Below are 14,982 nucleotides of genomic sequence, written 5' to 3'. Positions count from 1 at the left end.
CTGAGCCTGCATAGCACTGCATTTCCTTGCCTTTGAGGAGCAAGAGCTGCCTCTGCTGACTGAGGTTGTAAGATGCTGCTTCGGACACACAGGATGATATGCTGCATGGTTCTTAATTTACCTGATATAGCTTGAAAGCAAGAGCCAACTGGCTTTCAACCTGACCTCGACTTTGGTTAAATGGCTGCTTGTTTTTCTGTGTCAAGTTGGCCTCACTGTCCTTTTAAACCATGCTGGGAGAGCAGATCAGTTTCCTGGTTTGTAAATAGGCAGAGGTATGGCAGAGAGAGCCCTGCAGCTGGAGACTGAGGTTTGGGCAATGTGAGCCTGGAGGCTTGGGGGTCTGGGCTGGATCTGGCTTCCCATAGTGCTTTTTCTGTTATGTTTGGCAAACTCGGGGGTTGGTTTTGTTTGCTTATTTTCCTTTTTTTTTTTTTTTTTTTTTTTTTTTTTTTTCCCTAAGAAGTGATTCAGAAACTAAATGTCCAGGAAAAACAATTAACAACTAGTAAAGAATAATTAATGGCATCAAAGGGCACTGTAAAAGGCGGAGTTAATAACATGGTCTCGGCAGACATATAAACCTGAGTGTTTAATCTGGAAACCACAGACAGCTGCAGGGATGCCTGAGCATGAGGGAGCTTGGGATCTCCTAAAACAGGCCTGACACAGCAGTCTTGCTAGACATGTTGCTCCTGTTGATTAAAAGGGGGTTATATATTGAGAGGGAAAGTGTTTGCAAAAAAGGACAGAGGGACAGAGGAAGCATTTATAGGGCTGCAGAATCAGTCCTGTGGAGAACAAAGAATTCAGCATGGGTTTGATGATTGATGTACTGAAGGTTATGAAGTGCAGAGCTGGATTCTCAGCTACCAAAAAATCAGCATAGCTCCTCAAACTCTAATTAAGGTGTGCTGATTGATGTCATTGGGGATCTTGTCACCCCCTGCAGATAGAGCTTGGGCTAATAAGGCTTTGAACACCATGAACTCTTCCTGAAGTCACTGCATGTGCAAGGTGTTTAGCACTTCGCAGGATCAGGCCTGTATATAAAGAAGAGATAAGGTAGATAAGGACTTAATGTGGGCATAGATGAACACAACAAGGCCTTGCAAGTTATGTGAGAATGATGGTTGCTATCAGATTTTATTATTGCTTGCACAGGCTGAATGGCATAGCTTTCTCATAGCTAATGCAGTTGCCCCAAATTCACAGTAATAAAAGCTTTATAGGCCTCTATTTGCAGTCTGCAGAATATGCCGTATGTATTGGCCAGGACAATGTTGTGTGCAGGGCAGGGGTTGAGCTGGGCAGGAGGGACTCCAGCTTCTGCCTCTTCGAGGTCTCAGGCAAGCAAAGCCAGGTTGGTCAGAGAGATGGAAACCCCTACGGCCACCTGGTTTTTCCTCTACCTGTAGTTTTTGCTCTGGGCATTGTGGACAACTTTTGCCATGTTTTTCTGCCTCTGAGAGAGCAGTGTCTGGTCCCATGCTGCAGGTGGTGTATGCTGGAAGACTGCCTGAGCACTGGAGATGTTGCCCCTTTGCTACTTTCTACTTTACTGTGGCAATCTCCTGAGCGGCTGCTACATGGTCTCATCCTTTCCCTTTCTGTGTGTACGTACACGAGGAAGCCATTAGTGAAACAGGATTCATCCACTGTGCACTTGGGCATCTGCTGGCCACAGCTGTGAGCTGAGAGTCAAGCTGTCTTAGGGTGCATGCTCCCTCAAGCCAGCACTGCACAGGAGTGGGTTTGAAAGAGCTTCATGGACGGTGCTTGATAGGAAGCATAACAAAACAATGAAAATAGTGTGTTATAAACACTGCCTGAAGGAAATGGATAGGAGGGAGATTTTTTTTTTTTCAAGTGACCTACCAGAAGGAGACAAATATTAACAGAATGGAATGCTTAGCATTAAGCAGTACTAATAGGTGACCATCGAGTAATAAATCTCATCTAAGTGTCAGAGGGTTTTTTATGAAGAAGCTAAGACCTCATTGCAACTGCAGGTGGGAACCTTAACAGGAATAGGAGTTCAACATCAAAGACATAGTCTCAGGGCAGGGCTGTCCTTTTGACATCTCATAATTAATATAGAGCATATTCACACAAAGGTGACAGGCTGATGAACTCCTCTGTGGCACTTAGACTGTGGGTAGACAAGGTCCCCCTGCTCTGTTGTTGCTACCTGCAGCTGTTGGAGCAACAGTGGGGCCAGTCTGTGCTTCCAGCTGCCAGAGGTAAACACCATAACCCTTTCCTCTGTTGCTTCTTCTTTCAACATTTCATTTTACCTTATTAGGCTAAAGTTTCTCCCTCATGAAGCATAACATTTACATTCCTAAAATCCATTCAAAAGCCTACAAAAATATCTGCAAAAGTCTTTTTAGTTTTACTGTGTCCCTTCTGGCTTTCCCCATATCTGCTTTAGATTTCCCTCTGGGATGGGAGGCATTTCCTCCTGTGTTTTGTGCAGTGCCAGGCACCCTGGGGACATCTGTGGAAAGGTCAGTGATTTCCCTTCAGCCAGCAGCTGGCCGGAAGGGGCTGCGTACCTGGTACTGCCCGGATGCCAGAGCAGGAGCTGGCTGCAGAGAGCAGCTTCAGCAAGCCTGGAGGGTGGAAACATCAGCCAGGGATGGATGCCCGAGGTGGCAGCCAGGGGCGGCTGCTCTGTGCTGCTTGTTGCTGTTGTTCTCTGGAGGCACATCTGGGCTTTTATTTTTCAGCCATGTCCAGCTGTGTTAAGAAGTAACTGCACTCCACCACCACCATCATGAAAGAAGTAATTTGGTGTAACTGAAGCCCCAGAACATATCTCTCTCTCTCTCTCTGCACATTATCTGTGCTCCAAGGATGCTTTTTGCTTTGGGAGCTCACTAGGTTAAGAAAATTGGCCTCTTCCAGCTGTTGTGGCTGTTGCGTGCCAGCAGGGATCCCTGTTGCAGGGAGGGTGGGTATGCTGTAACAGGGAATATGGGATCCAGACCATTGTTTGTGCTGTCCTGCAGCTGTGGGGCTACAGCAGTAATGACAGAGCCAAAAGGGAAGTTTGATGCTCCGATAAAAGATCTGCCGAACTATTCGGAAATAATTGTACTAGCCTGTCTGCTTGCTTTTTCTTCCTCTCTGTGCTGGAAGTGCAGCTGTTGCTTGGGTAGTGCAGCCCTGTGTCATCAGTATGTGTTCCCTGAACAGGGAAGTGTCATGTAGTGGAAAAGAGCACGCTGCTGCTGTGGTGAAATGTTTCCACTTCCTGTTTGGCATGGTGGTAGCTGGGCAGCCTTGTGCATGCCAGGGTTTATTTGTGATCCCAGGAGTGACCTGAACCATTTGCAATAGGTGTGTGGCTCTCCCCCAGGTTGTGCAGTCACGTAGCTGAACTGTCCGCTTTCTTAATTGCCATTTTGCTGTTCTGTCTGCGCTGTTTGCTTGGAAAATCCAAGTCAGAAACCTCAGCTATGAGTGAATCATTTATGACCAACCACCTTTTCCATTTGTGTCACCCTCCCGCTGCTGATCTCCTCTTTGGACCACTAAAACCTCCCTCCTGAGACTGGCTGCTGACTGTGCCACCCCAGCCACACTCAGTTGACTCTGCCAGGGGATTTAGGCTGGGCCCTGTTTCTGTTGAGTGTTGAGTGCTGGGATGTTACTGTACACCCACAGCAAAGCCACACTTCCTCCAAGCTGCAGTGGACACTCTTGTGCTTCCTCTGCAAGCAGAAGACCTTTCAGCTGAGTCATAACATCTGCTCCAGAGGCATGCTGTTGTTTTAAAAAAAGCCTGATAATCAGACAATGCCAGCGGGTTTTTCTGTAGCCATTTCCAACACATGCTTAAACTGGGTTGCAGTTGGTGGGATCCCTGCCTGGGAAGGATTTGGGGGACCGCTGCTGTGGCTCGCAGCCCCCTCTGGTGGCACATGCAAAATGCTGGCAAATGTTTCTGGAGACAGGGGCCAGTGACTCCCAAAACAGGCAGGAGATGGCAAATTGGAAACAGTCTAGAGCTGCAGTCAGGCTCTTCCTCCTGACTTTGGCTCCCACTGTCAAAGCCCTGAGGGTTTCCAGAAACAGGACCTGGGCCACTGTAGTGAGGAAATTTATGCAGTTGTCACTGTGATCTCGTAAGTGCCACGGTGGTGCCAAGACAGTTGAACTGAGTTCAGCATGCTGGTGGTGTGTGCTGGATACAGGGCAGGCATGCCAGGAGATACCCCTGCTCCCAGCCTGAAGGGCAGAGGAAGCCAAGATTTGGCAAGGGGAGGCAGCTCACTTCTAGCACCCATCTCACAGAGCACTGCCTGCCAGGGGACACTGGCAGCAACAAGCTAATGTTCCCTTGCCACGGCACAAAGGGTGAGATGTGGCTCTGTTAGCCAGTGAAGGCCTCTTACAGCAGCGTGATCACCTCCTGAGCTTCCAGGAAGCTGGGCACTGAAACGAAACAGCTGTGCATCCTTCCCAGAAAGCAGCAGAGATACTGGCTCAAATTCCTTGCTCAGGTGGTGAGGAGAGCAGCTTCCAGACCCAGTAGCCACAGGCAGGCAGGCAGTTGGTGGCCGCAGCATTCAGCCTGCCTCTCTTGCCATCTCCTTCGAACAAGAGCGTAATATGGCAAGAAGCCCTCCTTCCATCAGTGCAGGTTAAGAGTAGACAAGGCAGCAATAATGGACAGCTAATTAGGAAATGCTTTGAAAAGTATGCATAATGAGCTTATTAGTAAACATTTCAGAAACAATGCAGTTCATCTTGAGATTGGGAAAATGCTTGAAAAAGAGAAGTATGTTCGAGCACTACAGAATGCCAGGGCTTGAGGATATTCTTCACTAGGATGCAAGGGGAAGTGACTGCATCTCCTGTAGCACTGAGGGAGTCAAGTTTTAACTTTGCGGAGAGGGGAAGTCACAGATGAGATGCTAAGGAAGGCATTTGCTTGCTCATACATTTGTGGTATGGGTAGCCAGAAGCAACATTTCTAACGTACAGGAAATAATTCAGTCTGGGTAACATGACACTGCAGCTCAACTTGTTTTCAAATGAGCTTCTACTGTTTTTTAACTCCATTCAGCATTCGCTGTATGGTTCACAATTCCCGTCAAGCCCAGGTCATTTTCCAAAATGGAACATCAGTGAATGGGTTAGCTGGGACAGCGTTAGACCAGCCACATGAGTTAACAGCTCAAAGCTGTTCAGTTTTCTCTGCTGCCCATCTCTGCTCCGTGGCTGTATTTCTCTGTGCCCCAGAGCCTCTCCCTGGAGGGACAGATCAAGTCCAGGCTCTGCAGAAGGTGGTGGCCCCAAATGCACTCGCGTGGGGTCTCCTGTGTCTCGCCAGTTCACTAACATCCGGTGCGTGGGAGTCAGATCTCGTTTTGCACCTTGTTTCCTGTTGGCATGATGACAAATTGAGGGCCAGCTGGTGACACTGGGAACAATAGCACTAGAGATAGAGAACTCTCCCCCTGCTTCCTGCTATTGGGGGAGGAGGTGATGGTGGTGGTGTCCTCGCTTCTTAGCCTCTCTGTACAGCTAGGGAGGGAACAGGACCCTACAGCATCTGGAGAGGGAGCAAGCACGAGGCATGTTGTGGTGACTCCTCACTAAGTGGGTTTAGGATCCAGCTAAAAGTCTCAGAAATGTGTGCCTTTTTTGAGTGAACACACTTTTTAAGTAAGCCACATTCCAGCTCTAAGCCCGTTGCATCTTTGCATCTGTGCTTCATGGGGTCAGCAATAGGATAGCAGTAGAGCACTCCCACTGAAATGGCCTGTTAACCACAGTGTTGGGGTGCTCGTGCTTTCAGTAGACCCTGAGGCCCTTGACTGTCTTTGCAACAGTGCTCCAGCCCACTGTGTGACACCAGGTGATACCATTCACAGAAGCTCATCCTGAACTGCTAGGTCTCAGGTGCCTAAATAAATGTCTGTGAGGATATGAGTCTTGGTCACTTTTTTTTGTGTTGCACAGTGGGATTAGCAGTGCTCTTCCATGTCATGGATTTGCTGTCTGGATGCAGGAGTTAGAAGATTTAGTGAATGCAAGGAGAGTGCCAGAATTATATTTAATTTAAAAAAAAATCCCTTTTTTGTTAAGGACCACATGCAAAGCTTAGTAAAAACAATGGGAAGTTTTATAGCGATTTATGTAAAAACTGTTTGCCTTAGCTAAATGGATATCGTCCCTATTGTCAGGCTGTAACAGGGGAGTGGCAAACTCCAGGTCTGGGAGTTGTGAGATTTGGGTTCTTCCCCTTCTCTGCTATTGATTTATTGTTCCTGCACTGGAGAATCATTTTAAATTCCCTCCTTTATAAAGAAGACCTGGGCATCTGCAGGCATAAACCCCAGTCTAGGTAGCAGTGCAATGCACACTCACTTCCAAAGGCTGCTGCAGCATCACAAGGGCAGGTTAGAGTGTCGCAGACAACGACTGGTTCGTTCCCAGCCTTTTCTGGCTGGGTGTGAATTCTGCAATTAAATATGAATGCAAAATAAAAAGAACAGACTGCAAAGAGCAGACTGAAAAACAGAAGAAATTTGTTTGCTTTTGGCCAGAGCTCAGCATAGAACATATTTGAAGGAATTGGGTGAGGTTAGTTTTTAGTCTGAGGCTAGTTCTCGGTTTTCAAGCAGCTGCACACCACCATTGAATGGCAATGTAATAATATGTTGCAAATCACAGTCTGGTGATCCTGGAATTCCTTATAAGTTAATAGTAGTCATGGTCCACTAATCACAGCTAGGATGTTTTAGGCAACTGTCTTTGATATATCAGTCCAAACATACCATAGAAAGCTTTCCTTATGCTGGCTTAGTGAGTAGATTAGTAGATCATTAGAAAGAGTGAAAAACCTACAGGGGGGTTTTGTTGGTTTTAGTTCCCCCTGCCTCTGAATCCCAAGGAATTCTTAGGATCTACATACAGCGTTGCCGAGCAATCACAGCACAGTTGTATAGTGTTGTTTTAAAGTAACGCTGGGTCAGGCATGGAGACGTTATTCTTAATGAATTCCTAGAAGCAGAGCCTGAAGTAGCGGGGTCTTAGAGCAGAAATCCTATGCTGAAGTCTCCATCCTGTTACAAATGCCATGAAAACTGGCAGGGTGGCTGTTCCACGTTTGTTCTGGGACTGTCCCAGATGTCACTTCTTGCAGCAGTACAGAAGACACTGTGCTCTGTGTGAGGAAGGGTGCACCCCTAATTTTTTGAGGTGGAATTCCCCTTTCCTGAAATGGGCAGCACTCGTCCACTGGTGGTAGGAGAGCCCCTGTGCTCAGCCTCATGCGTGCCGAGGCTGTGCCGCACGCAGGGTGTTTGCATGGGAAGTGCTCAACGCATTAGAAACCTCCAGGGAACCGTCAGAGCTGGGGTTGTTGATGGATGTCCAACAAGGAGTACAGCCCTCCCCCCTCCACCAGCAGCACGAGAGTCTGAGGCATATGCTCAGCTTCCTTCCTCTTTTGAGAGTGTTGGTGTGAGGTTTCATTTACATTGTTATTTTGCAGTGAAAAGGGAAGGTGTAATGATTGTCTCTTTGGTAATACTGATATTTGGCTGATAATCATGGACAGGAACAAGGTCTGGGATCTCCATCAGCAGAGAGGACTGACTCACCATTGATCTATGTTCACTGCATCTTGTTGAAGTTTTTTTGACCCATTTGATTTCTTAGGTTTTCTTTTGTGAAAACCCTCTGATTTTTCTGCTGTTCAGGAGCAAAACATCACTCTGTGTCTTTAAATATGGCAGATGGGGATTTCTTCAGATGTCCAACAACTCAATTGAAGGAGACCTCAGGAGACCTCTCCCCTTCCCTGTCCCCCTTTGCAGCCTGTCTTTTCATCTGCAATCTGGAGATGTAAGGGCTATAGTAATAGAGTGTCAGAGGAAGTAATTGATTCATCACACGCCGAGAGAGGAGTCTGTTGCCTTTGGTGTCAATGGAGCTGAACCACAGCCTGGAAGGGTGAGGGAGGCTTGTAAACACTCCATGGCTGAGCTGGCAGGACAAAGCAGACGCACTGCCACGGCTGAACGGGAGGGTGACACAAAGGGTTGCTCGAAAGAAAATCTTTCTGAACAAAGCAGTGGCAGGGCCCATGTTTGTGGGAGAAACAGGGATGGGATGGTCCCATCCCCCTGTTCTCAGAGGACATTAAGGATAAAAGGTACCAACCAGCTTCATGCAGCATCCCACTTTCTTGTCTCTGTCTCCCTCTTCCATCTTGGTGTGGCTGCCTCTCTGACCTGCTGTCCCAGGCAGGGCTGAGCTCACCTCAGGGGTACCAACCAGTCCCTGCCAGCTGCTAATTCCTCCCACACCCCCAAATAGGTATTGCTGCCTCTGAGAACCGTGTGGGAGGTCGCTGGTGCTGCAGAAGCACAGCAGGGTGTGGCATGTGCACGGCACAGTGCTCGCCCTCGGCCAGGCATTGATTGTGTTCAGAGCCTCAGCGTTGCTCGGTTTAGATGACCACTGAGCTGCAAATGCCCATATTTTGAGGGGAGAAAGGGTTAGGATGTGCTGTGCTAGCTATATAGTATTCAAAGAGAGATCAGCAGATTTGGTGTGTTGTTTGCCTCAAAAACTGCTCTTACTGCAAGCTGGCATGGTTGGGTTGTGGAAATGCTCAAATGGCGGAGACTGAAGGCCAATCTTGGCGGCAGAGCTTTACTTACTTGTGCGTCAGCTAAGGCAGAAGCTGGGCTGTGACAGGCTGTTTCTGAGAATATGTGGGGTCAGAAAGCCACCCCGTGGTGGGCCAGTCCCAGGGTGGCCATCACTCATTAGCGAGGGATGTAGACAGCCAGGAGAGTGAGGAAGGGCTGGTCAGGTCTCTGTTCTTACAACCTGCTTTATACAACTGGTGCTTAACGAGGTGTTTATTTCAGTTTTGTGCTGAAGAAAAAAGCCAGTGCAAATAAATGACAGTGGAAAGCTCAGCTACAAAGCTCCCATCGGATCCCAGTTTTTACTATCTTTTTGTTCTTCAATGCATGTTGTGTCCAAGGCCTTGACTGACACTACACCATCGAGGTATGATGGGATATCACTTGCTCCTCCGGGAAAAGGGCTGCACAGCAGACCATGTGAGAGTTCCCTAATACTCATCAGCACCCCAGACCTTCAGCCACCAGGGCTAGCGTGGCCCAAGCTCCATTACCTGGGCTGTTGGGCACTGGATCCCATCAGGAGAGGGAAACCTGTTCTCCCTACTGCAGGGAGAGCAAAGTGAGCATTTGCCCCTGCTTTCTGCCTGCTCTGATGCTTTTCAGCAGTAAATTCTCCTTTTGTGGTTGTTGTTGTTTATTATATACATTTTTTAATTTCTCTTAGTGATCAAGTGCCTGTGAGTGGTGACAGTAAAATGACATAGAAACCAAAGTCGAATTTTTTCCACAGATGGATTGTAGCAGAAGGAGAAAAGTGCAAATGCATTTTCTCAAGTGTCCTGCATTTTGGGGTATGAAAGGGTTGTGAGTTGCTTCAGTTCCCTTAGAGCAGCAACATAAGGCAGAATGCCATGGAAAGGGGGCTTATTCTTATCATCCTTTATATATTTTATTCCTGATTTCACCATGATTTCCCCCCCCCCCAAAAGAATACCAAAGACATATTGCAACAAAAGGCCCCTGTAGCTAAAGATAGATGTGTGAGGAATTTATAGAGATGGTTTTGGAGACAGAAATAAAATTAAACAGCCATGTGTAACTCCTGAACAACAGCCTGCAGAAAACCCCCAAAGTGCACATTAGCACATCTCTTTTTCTTATATAACGAAAGGTTTTCCAGACATGCCCCAGATGAGAGCACTTCTCTACTCCAACGCGCCTTTCCACAACGATCTGGCAACACAGCTTGAAGAAGGCAGCCCGGGCATGAACAGCAAATCGCGGGGGAGCCTTTGCTCTCCTGTCTCAGGGGAGGGCAGCAGCATGCTAGGAGCTGAAATTCCCTCCTGAATCAGAACTTGCCACAGGAGCAGTTTACAGCTATGTTTTATTCCTCCCTTTGCATGATGTTTTTTGGCTACCTTTTTTCCCCCCTGCTTAAGTTAGCAGTAGGTGCTGAGGGACTTGCCGTCAGCGGTGCTAGTTAGGAGGTGAAAGCAACAACCCAAAGAGTATAAATAGAGACTATTTGTAGTTTTCATTTTTTGTCTTCAAGGCATTTTTGAAGGAGTTCTCCAATCTGATAAGCTTATTTTCTTTCCCTCTCTCTATTTTTCTTCTCATTTTTCCTTTTTTCTCTTTTTTCTTTTCTCTTTGACTGGATAACTGGATTTTTTTCAGTTCTCAGAAATTCTGGTATGATTTTTTTAAGAGATAGTAAAATAATCCAAAGCACAGTATAATGATTACAACCCCCCGCAATACTGTGGTTACACAAGACATAATTGGATGCAACAAATTCAAAACAAACTTCTGAGAAACCCTAAGCAATTAAGCCTGTGCCATCACCCCATGCCCCCTCCCAGCCTGGCTCTCCCCCTGCTGCCATTGGATTTTTGTCATTTTAGTCACTGAAATCCAGTGAAATCCCTTAAGATTCAGAGAGTTTTAGCTGATTTCTTTCTGTTGTTGCCAGGGACAGTTATTTCCATCAGGGCAAAACAAGGGCAAGCTCTGTGAGCATCTTTTGTCTCAGCATGGGAAAAAACCACCCTAAAAGCTGCAGGCTGAGACCCAGTTCATCTCTCCGATGTTCAGCCACCCAAAGTTCACGTCCAGTCACCGAGAGTGATTTAAAGTACCTATGTAGTCAGTGCAGAAGAACGATTAACATCGTCTCAAGCTGCGTGTGAGAAGTCTGCTTCCACTGAGAGCATAGGACATTTAGTTGGCTTAAGCTAAATGTGATAAAGGCTTTTTAGGTCTGTGCACAAATATATCAGGATCTGTGTCTATGAGGACTGATTCTCTTCTCACAGGATAAATTAGGAGTGATTACCCTTAAAATGATGAGTTACACATGTGTAAAACCAGTTCAAGTCAAAGGAGAATCCAATTCATCTGCTGTATTTATAATTAATTACCCTGATTAAGGGCTGGCAGCTAAGATCAAACTTCATTGCTCTTGTTTTGTCAGACAGCAGTGGTGCTTGCCTCTGCTATCATGGCTATGAAAAAAATATAATTTAAAAGTCCTCAATAGCTTCTGGAACAGTTTTATCTTTGAAGGGTAAGTCCTGCAGTTCTCGAGATGGTGTAAACACCACAGAAAAGTTTTCTTGTCTTACACAATGTAACCAGCCATGGAATAAGGATTTGGTTTGAAGGTGATGTACAAAAAAGCGTGAAGATGGGTGGTGACACAGAAAAATCGACTAAGCCAACTAGCATATAATAGACATTAATTCTAGCCACCCCTTGATTACAAAGCAAGCACAGAGATGCAGGTTCACTATTTCTTAACTCTCTCTATACTGCAACTGCTGTTTAATTTTTAAGAAACCCCCTGTTCTTAGAGGATGTTTAAAACCCCTTATGGCTTTTTACAGCAATTTCTGAGAAATAAACCACTTTTTCAAAGGGGAAGCAATTGCATTTAGCAACTGCCATTGTGGCTAAGCACAGACCTTCCCCAGCTACCTGCAGAGTATTAATGCCTGCTGAATTTCACTATAATTGCAGTTTCTCTTCCTGTCCTCAGTAGATGCATTCAAGACACAGTGACTGTGGTTCAAGCAGGTCAGGGGTCTTGAAGGCTCAAGTCAGCACTGGGCATTCCCAAATTTGGGGTTGTTGACATGCAGTCAGTACCTATTTGTCTCTCTGCCTATCTAGGCCAGACTTCTCCAATATAATATAATCTGTCCAATGGAGGCTGGCTTCTATTCTTGGCTGTTCTGCAAACTTCTTGTGTGACCTTGGGCCAGACACTGCTCCTCTCAGCCTTCCTACCTCCCAGGGTCTCGTGAGAATCCCATCACTGCTGTTTGCCAGCTGCAGTCATGAGCCCCATGGAAACGCCTATAAATAATAGCTCCAAATTAAACATTGGGGAAGTTCAGGTTAGAGCCTTGCAACTCTCTCCAGCCCTGGCAAGCTTTGGAAAACAGGCTTTGCTGAGTGCAGGGCCTCACCTACTTCAAATTGTCACTCTAGGAAGAGACTGAGAAAGCTGTCAGCTAGGTCAGAGCTTGGCCTGGGAAGCCAGCCTTCCTCAGGCTTTGAAGCAAGGCTTGCACAAGTTTGCGTATTGGGAGGACTCACGATAGGACTGTGAACACATAAGTAATTTGTCGATTGTATTTCTCCCCATTCTAACCTAATGTCCCTGTAAAGCCTTTGAAGTGTGTTTCAGTGGGGAAGAACTCAGCATCTCTTAGGACCTGGGGCTGAGGAGCAACAGATTTGTTGGTTATGTGTAGAGCAGTATGAATCATAAAATCGCTTTGTGCTGGGTCCTGTCCCTCAGAAGAGAAGCACCCAGAGCTGTTCCCCACGTGGGTTGTAGTGTTTCTGGAACTCAGCAGTGCCTGGGTGGGCACCTGGGAGGTCTGTGCTGGCCCCAGGGGATCATGGAGCACAGCTCAATGGCCAGAGAGCAGATTAGCTATTTCACAACAAAAAAAAAGAACTGAAAAGGTGAAGGTCTTCTCATAATCCCTACGACTGGGGCTTGTTTGCCTTTGTTGCACCTCATTTGCAGAGTCAGCAGCAAAGTGACTTAGGGAGAATAGAAAGGAAAAACAGGGAAGCAGAGAGGTTGACTGGAGGAAAAAGCAAGCAAACAAGCATGAGTAATACAGGCATTAGAAGTGCTTTATAATTAGTTAATAAAAGCTCTCTTAACATCAGCAAAGCCCTTTCTACTAAAAATCTGCAAAAAAAGACAGTACTATTTGTAAGCATTGTACATTTAATGTTTAATTCTGTTAAACAGCTCCAAGAAGAGCATCTAAGCAATGTATTTCCTTTCTTTCTCAACCCCCATTGTCTGGGCAGTTAAAAGCACTTCAGCTTTGCCTCCCTGCCTTAAAACTCCCTGGTGGAAAGCTCTTTGAGGCAGTTTCAAACCAACTCACTGGCCTTCCCAGTCAAGTGGCAGCTGAGAATATCCTGCCACTAGAGGAGCAGCCAGCTGTGGTCACCTTCCCTGCAAAAATCCACTGATTACACTTGTGGGATATGGAGGCTGCACCCTGCCCTCACATGCTTATGCTTGACTCATTGGAGCAATGCCTAGGTGGGGAGAAGGGGCCATGAAATGTGCTTGGAGGTGGCAGCATGCCCACTGGAGGTAATGCCAGAGAGGTCAGGCCATGAGGATGTTGGTGCATGATGACTGAAACAATGCATTTGGTTATACGAGTGAAATGCAAATTGCTGGGCACTGTACGAGACAGTTTGGATGCCATTGCAGCATGAATGTGTCCCACCCAGCTGTGCCCTAGTCTGTAATTATCTGAAAATTAAATGGTTAGAGTACAAAGCACCCCCAGGGCTGGGTTTTCTTCCTTCCAGTTTTTCTTCTTCTTTTTCACATGAGAAGCAGAAAGTCTGGAAACCATGCTTAAGCTTAATAGGAGCAAAGGTTTAGCCAAATTAGATTGTAACATGTCCAGCGAACTGGTGTGAGGAGAACAAGGTTTATCAGTTTGTTTGATTGAGGGCTACATATCTGAAGCACATGATTCCAAAAGAATCTGTGGTGGGGATTAGCTGGCACTCTTGCTGAAGTTTGGAAGTTTATCAGTTTGGACTGGATGTCTTCAGTGTTTCATTTTAAAAGCCTAAAGCTTATTTGCTGTGGTGGAAAGGAAGTAAGTAGGTGCTCCTACTCATCTGGGTAGGAGCTATCTCCCAAGTGTAATACTTCCCCAATTCACCTTCTGTTTGTATGGCCTGAAAAAAAAAGTTTTGCCTCATAAAGAGCAGAGGACTTGTGCCAAGATTTTTTAACTAGGAAAGAAAACTCTTATGCATTTATGTTCATTTTACATTTGGCAAAAATGATTCCCTGACCTTCTCTTAAGGGCTTGTTTCTAGTTGTTTTTAACATTTGATTTATTAAGGATTAGCTACAGTATGAGAAAGCTCAGTTAGATGCGTGAATGAAGCCAAAGAGGGTTTAGCTCAGAGAGGCAAATATTTCCTGATGATTTATTTACTAGATTCGTTCTTTCAATTTTCCATTTGCAGATTGCCCATGAGCAAATTGCAATATTCCCAAATTGTATGTATTATTGGAAGTCATTCACCCATTCAATAAGCAAATATTTCTTGGTCCAGAACTTACTTCTGAAATTGCAATGCTCCTACAGCACTGGGTGTCTTGAGGAGCCATGTGGACAGCACTAGGATGTTTGGTGTGCTGGCTGCAGCAGAAGCTGTGATCATTTCAGTCAAGTAGTTGAAGCCATGTACTGTGTTGGCGAGTTAACAACCCCACGAGGACACAAGCAGATGTGATTCCCTGGGATGCAGCTAACCTCTGCCTGTGCCATGCAAATGGCAGCTTTTACAATCCAATCCATTAACTGTGTTTTGCCAACATTCATGCTTTTGCCAAATTAATTTTTTGCCACATATTCACAATTTCGCGAGTAGCCAGTAGTCCTGCGGCACAGATGTGCACTTCGGATGTGAAAGGGTTGCAAGCACGCTGAAAGCAAGTGGTTATTTAGAGAACAAAATGTCCCTGCTGTTTGCTCAGTACTACTTTAAACAAATAGACAAACAAGGAGGAGAAAAATCTACTTAGAAGAAGCACTAACACTGCCCTCTCTGTTCCTCCTCCCTGGGGAGATGGTAGGATCAAGCCGCACATGATGGACATTACTGGGGTCGTGCAGGGTGCTGCTGAATGGTGTCAGGGTAATAAGGGGTCACAAGGTGATGGGGAGCTAGGCAGAGCTGAGGAGAGAGCAGAGGGAGCAGGTCTTCATTTGCATCGCTGTGTGTCCACGCACCAGCTAAGCCAGATGCTCTTCCTGTTTGAGTGCCACTTCTCAAGACTGCTTGAATT

The 14,982-nt window shown here is 46.2% G+C and overlaps 1 protein-coding gene across 3 annotated transcripts in view; it reads left to right on the top strand.

Annotated features, from left to right (window-relative positions):
* The window catches only part of NRP2 (neuropilin 2), an 89,094-nt gene that overhangs the window by 12,215 nt on the left and 61,897 nt on the right, over nucleotides 1-14,982 (top strand). The window lies entirely within an intron of this gene.

Source organism: Empidonax traillii, unplaced genomic scaffold (assembly GCF_003031625.1).
Source record: "Empidonax traillii isolate 1590-97213 ecotype Southwest subspecies unplaced genomic scaffold, ASM303162v1 scaffold65:size4453928, whole genome shotgun sequence".
Lineage (NCBI taxonomy): Eukaryota > Metazoa > Chordata > Aves > Passeriformes > Tyrannidae > Empidonax > Empidonax traillii.
Note: the sequence above shows the minus strand (reverse complement) of the source record. Positions and strands in the feature narration are given on the sequence as shown.